This window comes from Notolepis coatsorum (genome assembly GCF_963971535.1).
Source record: "Notolepis coatsorum genome assembly, chromosome: 1".
NCBI classification, from domain to species: domain Eukaryota; kingdom Metazoa; phylum Chordata; class Actinopteri; order Aulopiformes; family Paralepididae; genus Notolepis; species Notolepis coatsorum.
This window is the reverse complement of record NC_140165.1, coordinates 193,086,892-193,105,191: the sequence shown is the minus strand read 5'-3', so window position 1 is coordinate 193,105,191 and position 18,300 is coordinate 193,086,892. Positions and strand designations below refer to the sequence as shown.

General features: G+C 42.8%; 1 protein-coding gene across 2 annotated transcripts in view; it reads right to left on the bottom strand.

Moving 5' to 3' along the window:
• The window catches only part of LOC311241518 (uncharacterized protein), a 94,875-nt gene that overhangs the window by 56,854 nt on the left and 19,721 nt on the right, over nucleotides 1-18,300 (bottom strand). The gene's annotated exons all lie outside the window — the stretch shown is intronic.

The window sequence follows — 18,300 nt, the reverse complement described above, 5'->3', positions numbered from 1 at the left end:
ATCTGTTGCAGCTGCACTGTTTTCTATACAAATAACATTGTGACCATTTATCAAACAGAAAATCATGTATTTTTTTTTTAAATACAGAAAAATATCAATAAAGTGCTATCTGTTGCAGCTGCACTGTTTTCAAAAAAAAATAAAAACTAGTGTGACCATTTCTCAAAACAGAAAATCATGTATTTATTTTTTTAAATACAGAAAAATATCAATAAAGTGCTATCTGTTGCAGCTGCACTGTTTTCTATACAAATAACAGTGTGACCATTTCTCAAACAGAAAATCATGTATTTTTTTTTAAATACAGAAAAATATCAATAAAGTGCTATATGTTGCAGCTGCACTGTTTTAAAAAAAAAACTAGTTTGACCATTTCTCAAACAGAAAATCATGTATTTCTTTTTAAAATACAGAAAAATATCAATAAAGTGCTATCTGTTGCAGCTGCACTGTTTTCCAAAAAAAATAACTAGTGTGACCATTTCTCAAAATGTCTCAAATTATAAATAAATACAGAAAATAAGCACTTGTGGACATTTCTAGCTCAGTGTGAGGTCTGCTGCTGCTTCTGGCTAATGATACGGTCAATACGTGGGGAGATCGATGACAAGGCAACACGCATGTCATCCTCAAGGCTCAACTTGGCCCTATATTTGGTTTTGAGAGCTGTCATGGATGAAAATCCAGCTTCACACAAATATGTGGTGCTGAATGGTATCAACACCTTAAGTGCTGCATCGTGAGTTACTTGGTACTCAGCACCACACTCTGACCAAAATGTTTCCAGGGGCACTTCACCGAAACGAGCTCTCCAGGTGGCATCAGATGATATATCAATGAGTTCTTCCAAGAGTTTGGATGGATATGTGTCAGGAAGCTTCATCTCGATGTCGTCTGTAAAGGGGTTCTTTATCCACAGGTAGGTAGCTACTTCCTCCTCGCTGAGTTCAGGGAAATAACTGTTGAACTTGTCCAACATCCCTGAGTGTGCTGTTACCTGGCGCTTAATGGTTCTGAAATCCATGTTTTTCTCCTGAAGGAAGGCATGCAACTGTTTGAACATATCAGTGATTCCTGATGAGGCTCGATTTTTCCACATTTGTAACTTTCTTTTGAAAGCCTCCACTCTTTCATGCTGGGTAATGATGTTTGTGTTTCCACCCTGCATTGTTTTGTTGAGTTTGTTTGTTTCATTAAATATGTCTGCAAGGTAGCTGAGTTGAGCCAACCACTTCTCATCCTTGAGGAGCTCAGCCAGTTCAGGTTTCTTGTCTGAAAGGAAGGTATGCAGTTCCTCCCTGAGGCTGAACAGGCGCATCAACATGTTTCCCCGGGACAGCCATCTTACCTCAGTATGCATGAGCAGGGAATGATAGTCAGAACCCACCTCTTCACAGAGGGCAGTGAATAACCTGGAGTTTGTGGCTCTTGCTTTAACAAAGTTCACAATGGTCACAGCATTGTTCAAAACTTCGTGGAGCCTGGGATCAATGTCCTTTGCGGCAAGCGCGTCTCTGTGCAGAACACAATGCATTGAGACGGCACGGGGAGCGACAGCTTTTATTCTTTGAACTACTCCGGTGTGTCTGCCTGTCATTGCCACGGCTCCATCTGTGCACACTCCAATGCAGTTTCTCCAGCTTATTCCATTTGACCTCATGAAATCATCCAGTGCTTCAAAAACATCTTTTGCCGTTGTAGTCGTCTTGAGCTGTTTACAAAACAAAAAGTCTTCCCTTATCTCCTTTTCCCATTCATAGCGAACGTATGAGAGTAGATGGGACATTTTAGACACGTCTGTCGACTCGTCTAATTGGATGGCAAAATCATTTCCACGAAGGCGTGCAGCGCACTGTACCATTATATCCTCCGACATTGACGAGATGCAGCGTTTAACGGTGTCATTTGACATCGGTATTTTTGATAACTGCTTGGCCTTTTCCTCTCCAAACAATTCTCTGACTATCTCAGTTGCACAAGGCATAACCAAGGTTTCCCCGATAGTATGAGGCTTTTTATCTTGAGCTATCTTCTGGGCCACGACATATGATATTTTAAGCAGTTTCTTATCCACAGCGGTACTCTCTTTAATCCCTGCTTGTGTACCACACAGCTCTTTTGCCTTTTGCTCAAAAAATGCCATGGTCTTGTCCTTGTAATGGCCATGTTTTGTCTGTAAATGTCTGATTAACTTGGAGGGTGCCAAAGACTTGTTGGACAGCACTTGAGAACAAATGACACACTGTGGTTGTGGTGAGCTTTTGCTCCCAGGGAATACAACAAAGCCATAATTAAGGTATCCATCTTCATATTTCCGACATTTTGCCAGTTTTGGTTTAGCTGAACATTTTAGCTTTTTATTATTAACAGCTTCTGTGTCATCATCTTCTGTGTCCAAGACTGGGTCAATCTCAGCAGTCGAATTGGTAATAGAAGGTACTGAATTGGTATTGGTAACTGTAACCTGTTTCGATGGACGAGTCAAAAACTTGTCCATTTTGTGTGAAAATTCAGTTTTGCGTTTCACGTTGGAAATATTATTCTAGTGAGGTGACGCTTGTTTATGACATCACATCCTGCCATTCTTTGTTGACGGCCAGGGACACAATGTTGACTTATAAAACAGCTATATATAAATGTAATCTGCAGAGTGCCTTTTACTGTTTATCTGTTAAATACAGTTTTCATTCATTCATTCACATTTTGTATCATAATAATAACAGCAGCGGATACACTCACTTTGTCTGCACTTGGCGAGTAGCCCATCACCGTAGCCCAAGCGTGTAATTAGCACGCTTGTGATCCGGTCTTGAACTTTCCATAACGTGTCTCGATAAATCCATTTGATTAGATCCAGCACTGAATGCATTTAGTAATTATTATCACGACAGCCGCCCGCTTTGCAATTCATTGATAACGGATCAGAGCCGGCTCTGTAACGGAGATAGGACCCGCGATGTGACGTCACACGAATGCGACTTCTCTGGAAATGCGTTGGAAAATCTGTTGGTAAAAGCAATGAAGCCTGACGCGGACGTTAAGTTGTTTCTATAATAACTTTACGAAACGTGTGAAGACATTTTGATGGATTTCTTTTTTAGTTCATGTTATTAGATTAGGCAATTATTGTATACACATTATACAATATACAATATAATATATAAAATAAAATATAAAATATAATATAATACAATTATACAAGATAGACTATTTGTTTAGTTAATAGTTGTCATTCTATATTCTTAAAGAAACATTCCCATCAGGCATCTCGCGGAACCCCTGGCAGCTCTCCGCGGAACCCCTGTGTGCCGCGGAACCCCTGTTGAGAACCGCTGATTTAGAGGCCATATCGCCCAGCCCTACTATAATGGTAAAATAGTTATTTAAAAATTTGCCCCTAAAAAATATTCTTTGCCCCTAAATTTCTCATTTAGGGGCAAGTGTGCCGTAGATGTGCCGCAAAGCTTAGCGTACAGCCCTGTATATGTGCCGTCATTGCTGTGAACTAGACCTTGGTCACACAAGCTAATACACTTGAAAGGCATGCTCCAGGGTTAAGGAAGTGTTATAGACAATAGACAATGATAGATAAAATGGAGAGGGAGAATGTGAGAGAGAGGGGGAGGGGGGGATGAGAGATAGAGATTGAGAGACAGAGATAGAGGGAGAGTTAGGCTGAGGTTACACCTTTCGTATCATCTTCGTATTGTTTTCTTATACGCATCGCCGCGTATCGCCGCGACGTCATGCGCCTCGAGTCACACTTTCGTTTTTTTTTTGTTTTTGTCACCAGAGCACACTGATGTAGTACACTGCCAAAGCAGTAGGTGGCAGTAGGTGGCAAACATGAAGGCAATTTCAACCAATCAGAACGAATGTGCCAATACACTTCCTGGTGGAAGCTCCAGCAAAGATGTCAATAAGGCAGGCGCCTATGCCGCGCCACCATCTTTTAATAATAATAACCATAATTTGTCAGCAAAGCCTAATAAAAGTGCAATAAACAAAACGGATACATTCACTGTGTGTTCTGCCTGTCATTTGTTGATGAAACAAAACTAACATCAACACAAGTGACCACCAAGAGCGGATAGTTTAGTGTAAAAAACGCTCGGTAGCATTGTTAGCTGCATGCTAACGTCAATGGAGTATGCCATTATAACAATATAGCATTGTGGCTAGAAGCTAACGTTAGCTCACGCTACTTAGCCAGCACGAAACTGATGATATCGCGAGCTATCAGTAGTTAGATAACATTAGAGACAACGCTGTGTGTATTAAACAAAGGTGAATAGATGACTGGGCCATTTTGTTTAATGCTTCTTAAGTTGAAAGAGGAACTCTGAGCTAACAGGGTCTGAATCCTGATAGCTCACGTTAGCCAGCTGCTCATGCCATCGGTAATGCTAGCAGAATGAATGGATGTAAACTTTATTTAACATATTGCATATGGGTACAATACAATACGGCTCAATACAAACAATTGTTAAGGGAATGCAGACTGTTGTAGCTTGGACTGGGGTCCTTATAACAATAACTTGACAACACATGGTAGCTGAAGCTATTTGGGACACGGAGCTCTGTCCCAAACACACACACACACACACTCTGCTGTCACCGGAAGGGCACGCAGATGGTATCTACTGCGCATGGGCGTTTTCGCAACAACGGCTAGCGTGCTGACTACACGCTGTTTGTCGACTCGTTTTTTTGCGTATCTCCAAACGCAAACACAATTTTGCGTTTCAGCCGTATCCACAAAAAAACGCCAAAAAACGCGTTTCTGTGTAGATAGGACATCATACGTCGTCAAAAACGTGTAAAAAAACGCCAGGAATACACTAGTCTAACCATAGCCTTAGATAGAGAGTGAAAGAGACAGAGATAGAGAGGGAGAGAGATAGAGTGAGAGAAAAGTAGATAGAGATAGAGATAGAAAGAGTGAGTGAGTCTTGACCAGCACCCTGCTCTACTTCACACCATCTAATAAACATGAAATGTATGTCCCTCCACCCATGAGACAGAGGCCACAGGATTGGCCATCAGAGAGGTCTATCGTGGTTCCATTTCACACCAGATTAGACCAGCTTCCTGCCTCAGACTCAGCATTTAGCCAAGGCCCCACAGAACAGCTTCACTGCGGGCTGAAAGGCAGGGCAAATATTGGGCCCATTCATGATTGAGCAATGAAGTGAGCTTTTAGTAAGGGGGGGGGCGCTGGAGCCCTGGTGATGAAGAACACGAGGAGTTTTCTTAAATAACCAGTAAAAGTAGAAGATGATGTCTAAGAAGTTTGATGCAACCCATGGATTGAATCTGGCTTCCTGTCAGGGAACAAAATAAGCACCCGCCAAGCGCCAATGGCGGGCAGATCTTAGGTTTGGTGAGTGACAATGAGAGATCTGTCCGCCACGTGGAGGGTAACAAAATGTCATGTAAAATAATTAACCCATTCTCCGCCAATCACGTGTTAAGGCGGGTTTCTCCGCCATGCGTTGTCTGCCAATCACGGCGTAAGGTGTGTTTGAGATCAATATTTCATATTTTCGTCATGGTATTCATATTTCACCCACGGAGTCTTGGCTGATGCTGTCTGAGCCATCACAACTCTGCAACACCAAACCGGAAGTGCCCATTGGAGCTCGGTCCGTCCCCTATTTTCGTCCGGCCACTCGTTTATCGTCCCGGGGCTCAATACAGACACCGTCGATATGGATCTTTGCCATAACTCAATAATCAACATGATTTGGACGTGTATTAGTAATATACAAACCGGAAATGGATTGCATCGATCAACATCCCATAATTGGGATCTGTTTGCTCCACTCTCATCGCCCAACGCTACGAGGAGACTGGGGTGAGTTTCAGCGTTTTTCTTTATCATTTTCGATACAAACTGCTCTGATCAATATATCACCCATACTACATAAATCATTTAACGTCAGTCATTGAATTATAAACGACCCCCCCCCCGTTTACCCGCAGATGATCAGTCATGACGTTTAGGACCATGTACAGTTGACATTTTTTATATAGCATGGATCGGTATCAAACTGCTTTTGATAATCTAATATATGCATTTATGCCTATATCTCACGTTCTATGAAATACTGCAGAAAACGATAAAAACATATTTATACTCTTCTAGACGGTATTTTAGTATGAATGTGTGAATGAAAAAGTAAAACGTTCCTACATCCTGAACGATAGATAATTGATGTTGAATGGGCCATAGTAATGTCAATTTAGCAATATAATTTAAAAAGTTATAGCCCTGCAAAGAAGGTGAACATCTCCATAGACAAATAGCGCTGGCAGAGGATGGTTTAGGATGATCAAAGTGGTGGCAGAGAATGGGTTAAAACTGCTGTGTGTTTTGGTCTTACGACAGTCGCCTTTTTTGCAGCCCCCACTCTCTCCTCGCGCGTCAATCTCTCCTTGTTTACCAACGTCACAACCGCCACCCTTCTTCTGCAGCGCCTGCTTGCACTGTAACGTTACGCCCGCCTGCTATACCGATTAGCTAATAACGTTAAATGGGTTACAAATATGTGGCACCATATGGAAGGAGTAGCCTAAGCCGGCCGCTAAAAGGAAAACCCACCGCGGCTTTCTCCGACGAAAAGGATGACCGGGGGCCAACTAACAAAAGAAAGTTTCGAGAGGAGTGGAAGTTTGAAGATAGCTGTGTTTTAAGAGACTGGCTAGGCTACTGGGGGCTGTAGTGGTGAGTTGTTAACTTGTTCCGTTTGCCGCAAGTAAAACAGAAACAACACGTTTGTCATTGTCGTGTTACTTCACAGTACAAATACGTGAGTCCTCTGCTGTGGTTGTGAGTATCCTTTATTAGCTTAACGACATGCCAGTTATATGAGTACTGGCATCGCGTCCCGCTCTTAAGCCATACCGAGATATACCTCATCTCATGTACCTAGTGTACTCCATCAATGAATAAAAAAACAATACACCCATCACCTGCCAAGCCCCGCCCTAGTGGCGTACTATATAGTACTAGGCGTGGTCACCACTCACTCTTCCTCGGAAAATCGTTTCCAAAGAAAAGTTTCCCCAAGGGAACTCAGGGCACGCTAAGAGCGGGACGCTTAGCCAGTACTCATATAACTAGGTTATATACATAACCTGTTGTTATATACTCGTACTGGCATCGCGTCCCGCTCTTAAGCCATACCGAGATATGGGGTAGAGCGGACGCGAGGCCCGACAGATGTACCCCCTGAGGACCCGTAAGCCCACATCAGGGGGGAGGGGAGTCCCGTCACCCCATTCTTCCTAATGAAGAGGGTGCGGCAGTCAACTCCACCCGAGTGCGAACAAGAGGGAACTAGAACCTCTTGAACACACAGCACAGGCGGAACCACGTGTGACACAACACATTGTGGCCCACACCCACACACTCCTGCTACCCCACCAAAGGACGGGAAGCAGGAGAGGCCACAGACCTCAGAACCGCCTGGGAGACAGAACCCCCGGTCATGTCCATGAGGTAAAACCTTACGAAGGGACCCGGGGAGGACCATGAAGCCGCAGCACAGATGTCCTCCACCGAGGCCCCACCCAGCAGAGCGGCAGAGGCTGCCACCCCAAGAGTGGAGTGCGCCCTGACGCCCCCAGGGGGGGCCAGCCCGGCCAACCCGCGGGCCATGAGTTTGACACCTATGACGTAGAGGCTCCAGCGCAGTCTCTACGCACTTGGTGAATGTGCGGGGAGCCAGAGAATAGCCGAACGGCAACCTCTGGTATTCGTACGCTACGCCCTGAAAAAGGAACCGTAGGAACTTCCTGTGAGGAGGGAAAATCGGGATGTGAAAATACGCATCCTTCAGGTCTATGGAGGTGAACCAGTCTCCCACTCTGACAGCAAGTAGCAGGAGTTTGACGGTCAACATCCTGAATGGTCTCGCCACAATCAGACGATTGAACGTGGACAGATCCAGTATAGGTCTGACCCCTCCCGTTTTTTTGGGCACCAGAAAATAACGGGAGTAGATGCCTGACATCGCGTCCTCTCTCGGGACCACGACTACGGCCTGCTTCGCCAACAGAGATTAGATCTCGTCGGCCAGAGCTGTCACTGCTGCTGACCCTGACAATAGGGTCTGCACCAAACCTGAAAACGGAGGGTGGGGTTGTGCGAACTGCAAAACAAGCCCCCGCCTCAATGTTCTCTCCATCCACTCCTCCAAACGGCATTCTTGTCGCCATATGTGATAATAATCCCAAAGCGCACCCGGCATCAACTGACGCTGGGCCGCAAGGAACAGTAGATAGGTGGCCCGGTCCCTCCCGCTGTGCGTAGCCCCTGAACCCGCCAAAGCGGACAGGGCGGTCGCACCCAAGGGGGGACCCCGACAGAAAGGGCCGGTTTGATACAGGAGAAGCTGCCATCAAACTGGTTGACACACGCTCCCCCCCCTGAACACCCCTCTAGCGCCGTAGCCCTGCAGTGATATTGCTACCACCCAAATCACGCGCGCCTCTTCTTTGCAGACCACTATCACGGGAGTGGGAGGCATCAGCGTGATACCCCGCCTGGCGAAGGCGAGGCCGGGGTAACCCGTGCTGAGCATTCAAACGAAGAGGCCTCGAGTCCCCCTGCTGACCACTGTAAATAGTGGCAACCGTAACACCAGGCTCACCCATCATACGTGTGGTGCGGGAGCCACGCGACAGCACAACATTCTCACGGACAGTCCCAGGCTCAGCCATCAACTGGGTGTCAGCCCCTGTCCCCATGAGAAGCGAAAAGTGGGGCCGCATGCGCTTCAAAGAAGGTTCACGGCCCACAGCCAAAGGAAAACGATCAGAGCCCCGCTTCCGTTGGTAACGGAGAGAGGAGTGATCGGGGAGCGGGCTGTTCGCGGCAGAATGACGACGGCCTGTATTTCCCAAGCCGAGTACACCCAATATGGCCGATCCCTCGGCCGCCAAGGCTGTCGGCCTTGTGGACACCTGTTGACTCTCCGCCCAGGGTACCACTGGCGGGGGAAACATGGCCGCCACAGTCGCTGACGAGGCCGTGCTCCAACCTCTGGCTGCATAGCGTGAGGCGGTGTGGGACCCAGATCAACAACCGCCTGCGCCTCCGCAGAACGACCAAAGAGTCCCTCTGTGGAAAAAGGAGCCGTGAGGAGAGAAAACCTTTCTTCTTCCCCAAGAGGATATTGCTCCAACCAGAAATGCCTATTAACAAGCGTTGATAGCATCCTAATCCTCCCCGCAGTTATAGCTTGCGACTGAGTCAAGATCTCTATAACACCACAAACATGCAAAATGTTTTCAGCGTCGGCTGGTCCCGTAGCCCCACTACCCGACGCTAATGTGGACAGGAAAACACTCAGCTGAGCAGTTATCTGTAGCAAATCAATGAGATTGTGGACTCTGATGAGGACATGATTGAGGAGGTTTAAGTTAGGTTTACAAAACCTTCACATTTTATTATGTTCTGTTAAATCCTGCAAAGAGGCTAGAGTGAGGAGTCTGATGATTAGGTTAGGTTACATTAGGTTACAATTTAAGCTTAAGATTGACTTGTATTGATTAATCAATCATCAATCAATATATTAAAATAATTTGCTTAAAATGTTACTCTGGCCTCTTATTTAAGTGTGTGTTCTTTATCTACTTGAACGTAATACCTTATCTACCTGAAATGTACTGAAATTTTTTATATATATGGGACACAAATTAGTTTTTGGAGTTTTTGGCTGGTAAAAAATCTGCCTGGCTGGTAGTGTGCAAGGAGCAGTTTGCGTGGATGTTTTTGTCGGCGGGACGAAGACTGTAAAGAAATACAGCGCTTTGCACCACCAGGACAGCCGCAGCCACAAAATGAGGTCATTAATTGAGTTGTATTTTTTAAATGATAAGGATGTTTAATAACCTTTTTCATCATAAAAGTTCAGTGCCCCCGAAACACAAAAAAAGCCCCCGAAAATCAATTAAGGGGGGCAAAAAAAGCCCTGAAGCGGTCTAGCGCCCTCTCGCGCACTTAAGCGATGGCGCAGAATGAGTTAAAGGGGAACTATTTTACTATTTCTTTCACTATTTGGGCACTTTTACACAATTCCTGTGAGTCTATGGAACACCTCTGTAAGGTTTTTTTCAAAAAAAATTCATTGTTTTGTATTTCTAATCAAGTACTCAAAAACAGCATTTTTCTACCTCAAGAAGTTTTGAGGCTGGGCTTCAACCACTGTGTGGCCTGGTGCCAACTGCCACACCAACTGCCACATTATTATGCAGCTGAGAAATCTCTGACATCACAGATATGCACATTTTCAGATGACTCAGTTCAGTGAGGGTGAATATTGTGAGAGGAGAATTGGAAGAATGCGCCAATATGAGAATTAGAGACATAGATCCTATTAATATAAGTCCACATAGCTAGGAAACAATGCTAAACACTGAAAAAGGCCATTTATAAGATAGTTCCCCTTTAAAATGCTTAATATGTTAAATATATGAAAAAAAATTTTGATTCTGTTTTTGTCCTATCCACTATCCATTCAACTTAACGGAGCAACTTAATCGTCCATAGCCCCTTTCGGGACTGTAAATCACACCAACATTGTTGGACGAGCTAATCGCTCTGTGAATAAAAAGTCCCTTCTACGATGATGTAAAAATCCTACAAATAAGTCTGTCTGGCTGTTCCGCATCAAAACACTCATTGTACAGGTGTCGCACAGAAATTTCAAAGGTACTCACAGGCAGGCGCACTAGACAGCCAAAGCCGGAAGAAAAGCGTTTTGAGCAGTGTTGACAAGTTTATTAAAATTATTTAAAATGTTTATTAGCAACGCCAAGCTTTCAAACCCTAGCGTCTGTCTGTCCGAAACCCTCGTGCAAATGTGAGTACCTTTGAAATTTCTGTGCGACACCTGTACGATGAGCGTTTTGATGCGGAACAGCCCGACAGACTTAATTGTAGGATTTTTACATCATCGTAGAAGGGACTGTGTATTCATGGGGCGATTAGCTCGTCCAACAATGTTGGCGTGATTTACAGTCCCGAAAGGGGCTAAATCGGGCAGTTTGTCCCTTCCTCCCCTCAATATGATCAATGGATTCAGGTGAACAATAAATAGTAAGACTGTTGTATACAATATTGTTTGTGTAATTTATCTGTACATATCATACCACATACATATCAGCTCTACCTGTGATTATAAAAGAGCTGCGAGCCCCTCGATTACACAGCGCGAATGCGCTCTGCAGATCGAGTCCAGGTTTACAAAACCTTCACATTTGATTATGTTCTGGTAAATCCTGCAAAGAGGCTAGAGTGAGGAGTCTGATGATGTTTAACATTAGGTTACAATTTAAGCTTAAGATTGACTTGTATTGATTAATCAATCATCAATCAATATATTAAAATAATTTGCTTAAAATGTTACTCTTGCCTCTTATTTAACTCTTTATCTACTTGAACGTAATAACTTATCTACTTGAAATGTACTGAACATTTTTTATATATATAATGTGACACAAAAATTCGTTTTTGAATTTTTGGCTGGTAAGAAATCTGCCTGGCTGGTAGTTTTTTTAATCGACCAGCCACCTTGGCTGGTAAGCCAAAAAGTAAATTTTGTTCCCTGCTTCCTGTGTGAGAATCTCATTTTCCTTTTTAAATGCAAAGTCAACAAACACAAGCAACTTGTTTACAGATTTCATTCCCTCTCAACAGAGCCATTTGCAATTGAAACAGTTGTTGAGTCAATGGCCCGTCGTAATAAGCTAAATGTATCGCTGGTTAAGGACTGGTGTCTTTACTTGATTTGCAATTAAAAGGTAAGTACATGGCAGAGGAAGATATCAAGCACATTGATACCTGGATGTCTGATCTATATGACTTGCTGCTATTGGAGTGAAATACATACTGTAGCTTACAACTGCAAGAAAAGGTTTAAACACTGTTGGTAAGCTATATAGCCTATGCTTCATAATTAATTCAAGAATATAATTTAGGCCTAATGGACAAAATCGTGGAACTGTATCCTATTAAACTAGATGAATGTTGCAGCACCACACAGTAGTGTGTGTCTAGATGTCTAGATGTTTGCACTGTTTGAAAAAGGTCCCTCATTCAGGGTTTCCAGTAGAAATAAGTAGTGCCGGTCCACGTGTCCTGGACGATTTCAATGTCCCAGTCCCCCAGACAAATGGGAGAGATTCTGGTCAAATATTATCTGTGTTTATTGAGCTTATTGTAATAATGTTATACCTGATGTAGGGCTGGGCGATATAACGATAACGATAAATATCGCGATATATTTTAATAATCGATATCGAATATCGAAATTTAAAAAAAAATCGAAAAATAGTTTTTTTTTCTTTTTTTTTTTTACCTGCAACAGGGCAGTTTTAAAACCAGAGACAGTGGACAGACTTGTCTTTCTTGCCTGCAACTTAAAGTAATGGCTTTGCTTGTCCAAATGACAATACTGACCAAATTCAGATTTATTTTTCTCTTGTCCATTTATTTTGTTTGCTTTCTAATTTAAAATACATTTTGAAACCGTCTGTACACAGTAGGCTATGTGTGCTAGCAGAACTTGACTCCAGTCACGAGTCACAGTGCACATGTGCGGTGGTTTGTCCACCAAAAAAGCGCCAAAAGATCGAAAATAAACTAGCAGAGTCAGAACTGTTCAACTCCTCTGGAGCCACAGCCAGCAGAGAAGCCGGTTTACTTTAGCTTTTAAACCAGCTGCAGCCTGAGAACTGGAGTGTGAGGGGATGTACAGTAACACTAAAGATGGCGGCAATGACAAAGAATGGCTGCAAAATAAACATACATCTGTTGTTAAAAAAAAAAATAAAAAAAAAAAAAAAAAATTTATACTTATAACAATTCGATAATTATCGATATCGAGAAATAAAATAAAATTATCATATCGTTATCGCGATATGATTTTTTTCCATATCGCCCAGCCCTAACCTGATGCTTAATGCTTGTAAAAAGTCAGTTTGTAATAATTAACGTTACATTACCCCCACTCTGTCTGAACTCACTGAACAGCAGATTTCTTGATTAAAAAGTCATTATCAAAAGTCTATAAACATTATGCAAAGTAGGAAACATGACACAAATGGGAAACGTACAAACATGTACCATTGTTTTTATCTTTTAGATAACGCTATGGTAGCTGTTACTCATGGTTCACACACACGCACACATACATCAGTGTTTTCCCTACCATTGCCTTGAAGGTGCGGCCCGCAACGCCAACGGGACCCACCGCCCGTCCTGAAAGCTTACAAAATAATATTAAAAGATATTTTTTAATATATATATATATATAGCTGCAAATAGGACTAGTAACCTGGTTAGCTCCACGCGTCGCCACGCCGTTTCCAGCCCTCAAGCAGACGGCGCCGCCAGACGCCACGGGGCTCGACTCGCCTGCAGCCTGCACCTGTCTACCACCAGCCCAGCCAGCTCTCCTGTGTATCACGCGGGGCCGTTTGACGGCCAACCCACGCCCCAAACATTCGTTGTGGGGACGGAACGACACTCGGTTGGTATACCCACGGCAGGTACATTTAGCGCTCCAAGCGCCCTGGAATATCATCGGCGAACATTTCCGTTTTCGGTAGCATGCTCGCTAAGAGTGAATATAACAGGGTGCTTTGAACTTCCACGTGCACTATAGACCAGGGGCGCCCCAACCTTTATTATTTTGTTCATGCCGGCTTGATCAGGTATTTGGTTTCAGTGTGGGCCCACGCGAGTGTATTTGTTGTGTTGGGTTATTGTGTGGTGCATATGACACAATTGTCAAATTAAGTTGTTTCCCATTGTGTGGCTCCCGGAGCGTCCTGCTAACTTCCTAGTTACTTGTACATGGAAAGCGTATATTAACCCTGACGGGGACTTGTTCATGCAAATACCCAATTGACAGTAAAAAGAGAGGCGTATAAATGGGACCACTGTGTGTGTGAATTACTGTGCATTATTGTTTAAACCTTTTCTTCCCATTAATGTGCATTATCGTTTAACCCCTTCTTCCCTACGGTCTAGGTGCAATTGGGGCAGGTGCTCTGTACAGGTCTTCACCAGTCAACAAGGAAAGGTACTGCTTTGGGGAGAAATTATATTATCTACCATCACTGCCACCGGGTGTGAGAGGGTGTGGGACGTATTAAGGGAAGTGTGGGTGGTTGAGGAAATACTACGGGACCGAGGACTGGAGGGCAAGAAGGACCAGCGTAGAACCCCTAGGTTAGTAAACCCTAGGCCCCATCCGCCCCTCTGCTAAATCCCAATTCTAATACTCTTACACAGTTACACTACAGTCGGGGGCTCAGCCGGACCCAGATCTGCTGTGCTCCCACTACCTGGGGACAGTTCATATCCACTCTCATAAAGTAGGGATAATCCACCCTTCTACATATGTTTAAGGAAACCAACAAACAGTTATAATCTTACACATACATGTGAAAAGATATGTTAAAAAATATAAATAAATAAAAATAAAAAAATAAATAATTTATAAAAATGATTTTTTTCTCATAGCTACGATTACTCACGCCCATCCCTAGCATGTGCCCGTCCCAACTCTGGTCTTTGAAAAGACCTGATGAGATCAGAGGAGTTTGATAGTATTTACTGAGGATGGCCAGATAATGTTGATATTAAACTTAAAAAATAATTACAGGGAGAAGCTTCAACTTCAAGTACAAAACGCTGCTGACCGACAAAAGAGAATCCATCACTGAGGAAAACACAAAGGCCATCATGTATCACAATGGTGATGTCAGCCAGAGATGGGGAGAAGCATGAACCTTTAAAGGACATCTCTTTGAAAGAAATTACATTTTAAAAAAAAATTCTGATTTCTTTTAAACAAATTATTATTTTGTATTATTTAACTATTTAATTATTATTTAGTTATTGCACTGCACTGACAGTTGAACTGCATTGAACTGAACTGAATTGAAAAAAAACTCATAACTGAACTGGCACTGAACATTGAACAGCATTGGCAATGTTTGCAGATGTACTGTTATTAAAGTTAGTTAAAAACATAATTTTGTATATATATATTGTTTTGGTTAAATCCAAAGGAACAAATATAAAATCAGAGAATCCGAAAACAGGAACATTTAAAACCGAGAAATCCGAAAACAAGGAAAATTCATATCTGAAAACAGGAAAAGTTCAAACAGATTTCATAGGGCCTTAGTTAAGGTGAGTTCATAAATTCACTCTGAAAATCTGCTCCGCTCTGATAAGCTGACTCTTCGGTCAGAGTGTCCAGTGTGCACTTATTTCCGAACAACTTGAGTATGCTCGCTCTGACACTGGTTGTAAATAGTTATGAGTGTTGTATGTGCCTCCCTGTATTGTAAATAGTTCATGTGTGTTGTCACTACTGTATGTAATGTATAATTGTAAATAAGTTCATTTATGTGTTGTAAATAAATATTATTAATATTTATTTACCTAATTTATGTGCAATCATTTCCTTTCAGCTCAGTGTAGAGAAATGCACCGATACTAACAATCGCCTTACGACTATGACGACACTGTTGACACCACGTATCCATGACACGCGACAACACTAGTAGTTTCGGGGGGCCTACCACCCCCCCTAATCCTAGGGGAAACACTGTACATCTCTCTAATCCAGCTGCTTTTCAAGGTAAACACACATACGACTCAAGGGATTTCAGAACGAGACTTCTGTTTGAGCTAGATTTCTGTTTCAGTGGCAAAAAATAACCACTTTTAGTGAACATACGTTACTTGGTAACCAAATAAAAATAAGATTAACAATAAAACGTAATTACCACCTAACGGAAACCCTGCCCTCTACTACCCTCCACCACTGTCCCTACCCCCATTATTGTCCCCACCCTCCACCTCCACCACTGTCCTACCCTCCACCTCATCACTGTCCTACCCTCCACCTCATCACTGCTCTATCCACCAGTCCTACCCTCCACCACTGTCCTACCCTCCACCTCATCACGGTCCTACCCTCCACCTCATCACTGTCCTACCCTCCACCTCATCACTGTCCTACCCTCCACCTCATCACTGCCCTACCCTCCACCTCATCACTGTCCTACCCTCCACCTCCATCACTGCCCTATACCCTCCACCTCATCACTGCCCTACCCTCCACCTGACAGATTATATAAAACGGGAGATGGACAAGGGGAACTACTGTGGGATGGTAATGTTGGACCTGCAAAAGGCGTTTGACACGGTCAACCATTCCATCCTACTAGAAAAATTGAGAGCGATAGGCTTTGATAGCAAGTCAGCCAAATGGGTCAAGTCCTACCTGGAGGGAAGAGAACAGGTGGTAGACATTAATGGCACCTTGTCCTCGTCCCTTCCAGTGACATGTGGGGTCCCCCAAGGAAGCATTTTGGGACCTCAACTGTTTTTAATATATATTAATGACATGAAATCGGCATGCGATTGCAACCTGTTCCTGTTTGCTGACGACTCGGCACTCCTGGTCTCAGACAGGGATAAGTCTAAAGTGGAAAGTGTCCTGAGCAGTGAAATGAAAAAAATCTGCTCCTGGCTCAGTGACAATAAATTGTCTCTACATCTGGGAAAAACAGAGGCCATACTCTTTGGGTCAAACGCCAACCTAAAGAAATCCCAGGGTTTTAAAATTAGAGTAGGTGAAAACATTATTGAGGATAAAGAGGAGGCCACCTACCTGGGCTTTATTTTAAATAACAAACTTTCTAACGAAAAAATGGCACAAAAAGTTATTACTAAGGTCAATCAAAAAACCAAATTTTTATTTAGAATTTCCTCGTTCATAAATAGGAACGCTCTGAGGACCCTAGCTGGAGCCCTCATCCAATGTCACTTTGACTATGCTTGCACTTCATGGTACAGCAACATATCAAAACAAATGAAGACAAAGCTCCAGACCTCCCAAAACAAACTAGTGAGACTCCTGCACAACCTTCACTTTAGGACTAGGGATGTCCCGATCACATTTTTTTGCTCTCGATCCGATCCCGATCATGTGATTTTGAGTATCTACCGATACCGATCTTTCCCGATCCGATCAATTTTTTTTTTTAAATAAATATTTTATTTTTTATTTTTTTATTTTAATCCCAATTTCTCACATTACATTCACCCTGAATGTTGACGTTATTCAGGTGAAAAGTTAACTTCATTCAAGCGAGGCATTGCAATCCTTGACATAAATAATTTGATGTATAATTAAATCAAAGGAAATGCGTTTGGGTCTGAGAGTGTGGCTGGTGTGCCGTTCTGCAGCTGGATACTATTGGTTTGTTTTGGCAAAATTCTTCTGCTCTGTGTGACAATAAATAAATGAATGATGATATGCAATTTAAACCCAAAACTAAGGCCTCAGTATGAGTTTAAGATGTGAACATGGTCATGTTTGTTGAATAAAAAAAAAAAAAAAAAAAAAAAATCCCGATTTGTATTTTTTTTGCCGATCCCGATCTTCGGAAAATCACGTGATCGGCCCCGATCCCGATCACGTGATCGGATCGGGACATCACTATTTAGGACTCACCTAACGCCAGCCCACTTTAGCAGGCTGGGATGGCTTAGGGTTGAAGAAAGAGTACACCAGCTTAAAATGCTACTGGTTTTTAAAGTACTAAAAGAAACGGTCCCCAAGTACCTAGTCAATTATTTTAATAAAGTAGGAGATGTCCACAAACACGCCACAAGAGGAAGCCCCACGGACCTGGTCCCGCCGAGAGTCAGGACATGCATGGGGAAAGATGAATTTTTTTACTCGGCTACGGTAATGTGGAATGCCCTGCCAACATTTATAAAACTCCTGAACTCCCCTCTCGGATTTAAATCCGCCCCTAAAAACATGGCTCAGCAGCAACTCAAATTGGTCTTAAAATGTTTTTTTATCTCTTTTATCATAACTTGGCTTTTATTTCTTTTATCATGAGTTGCTTTTAAGGGTTTGCGGATTTTCTTTTAACATTAGTTAACTGTATGAGTTGTCAGGTTAGGTGTTTTTATAATTTTTTTTTTTAGAATGCGTCCTGTCAGTGTACATGTCCATTTGTGTTTCTGTGCCTTTTTATGTTCCATGTATGGACCACAATGGAAACAAGCCTTGGTGTTGTGAAGGATCAGATTAAACCGAATATATATATTTATTTATATATATATATTTAATAGTATTTGTATATCGTTTGATATCCCCTGTATATTCCTTGTACAATATGCACTGAATATCCCTTTAGTCTACTAAACAGCCCATAATAGTTTCATTCTACCATTGGACGAGAACCTGG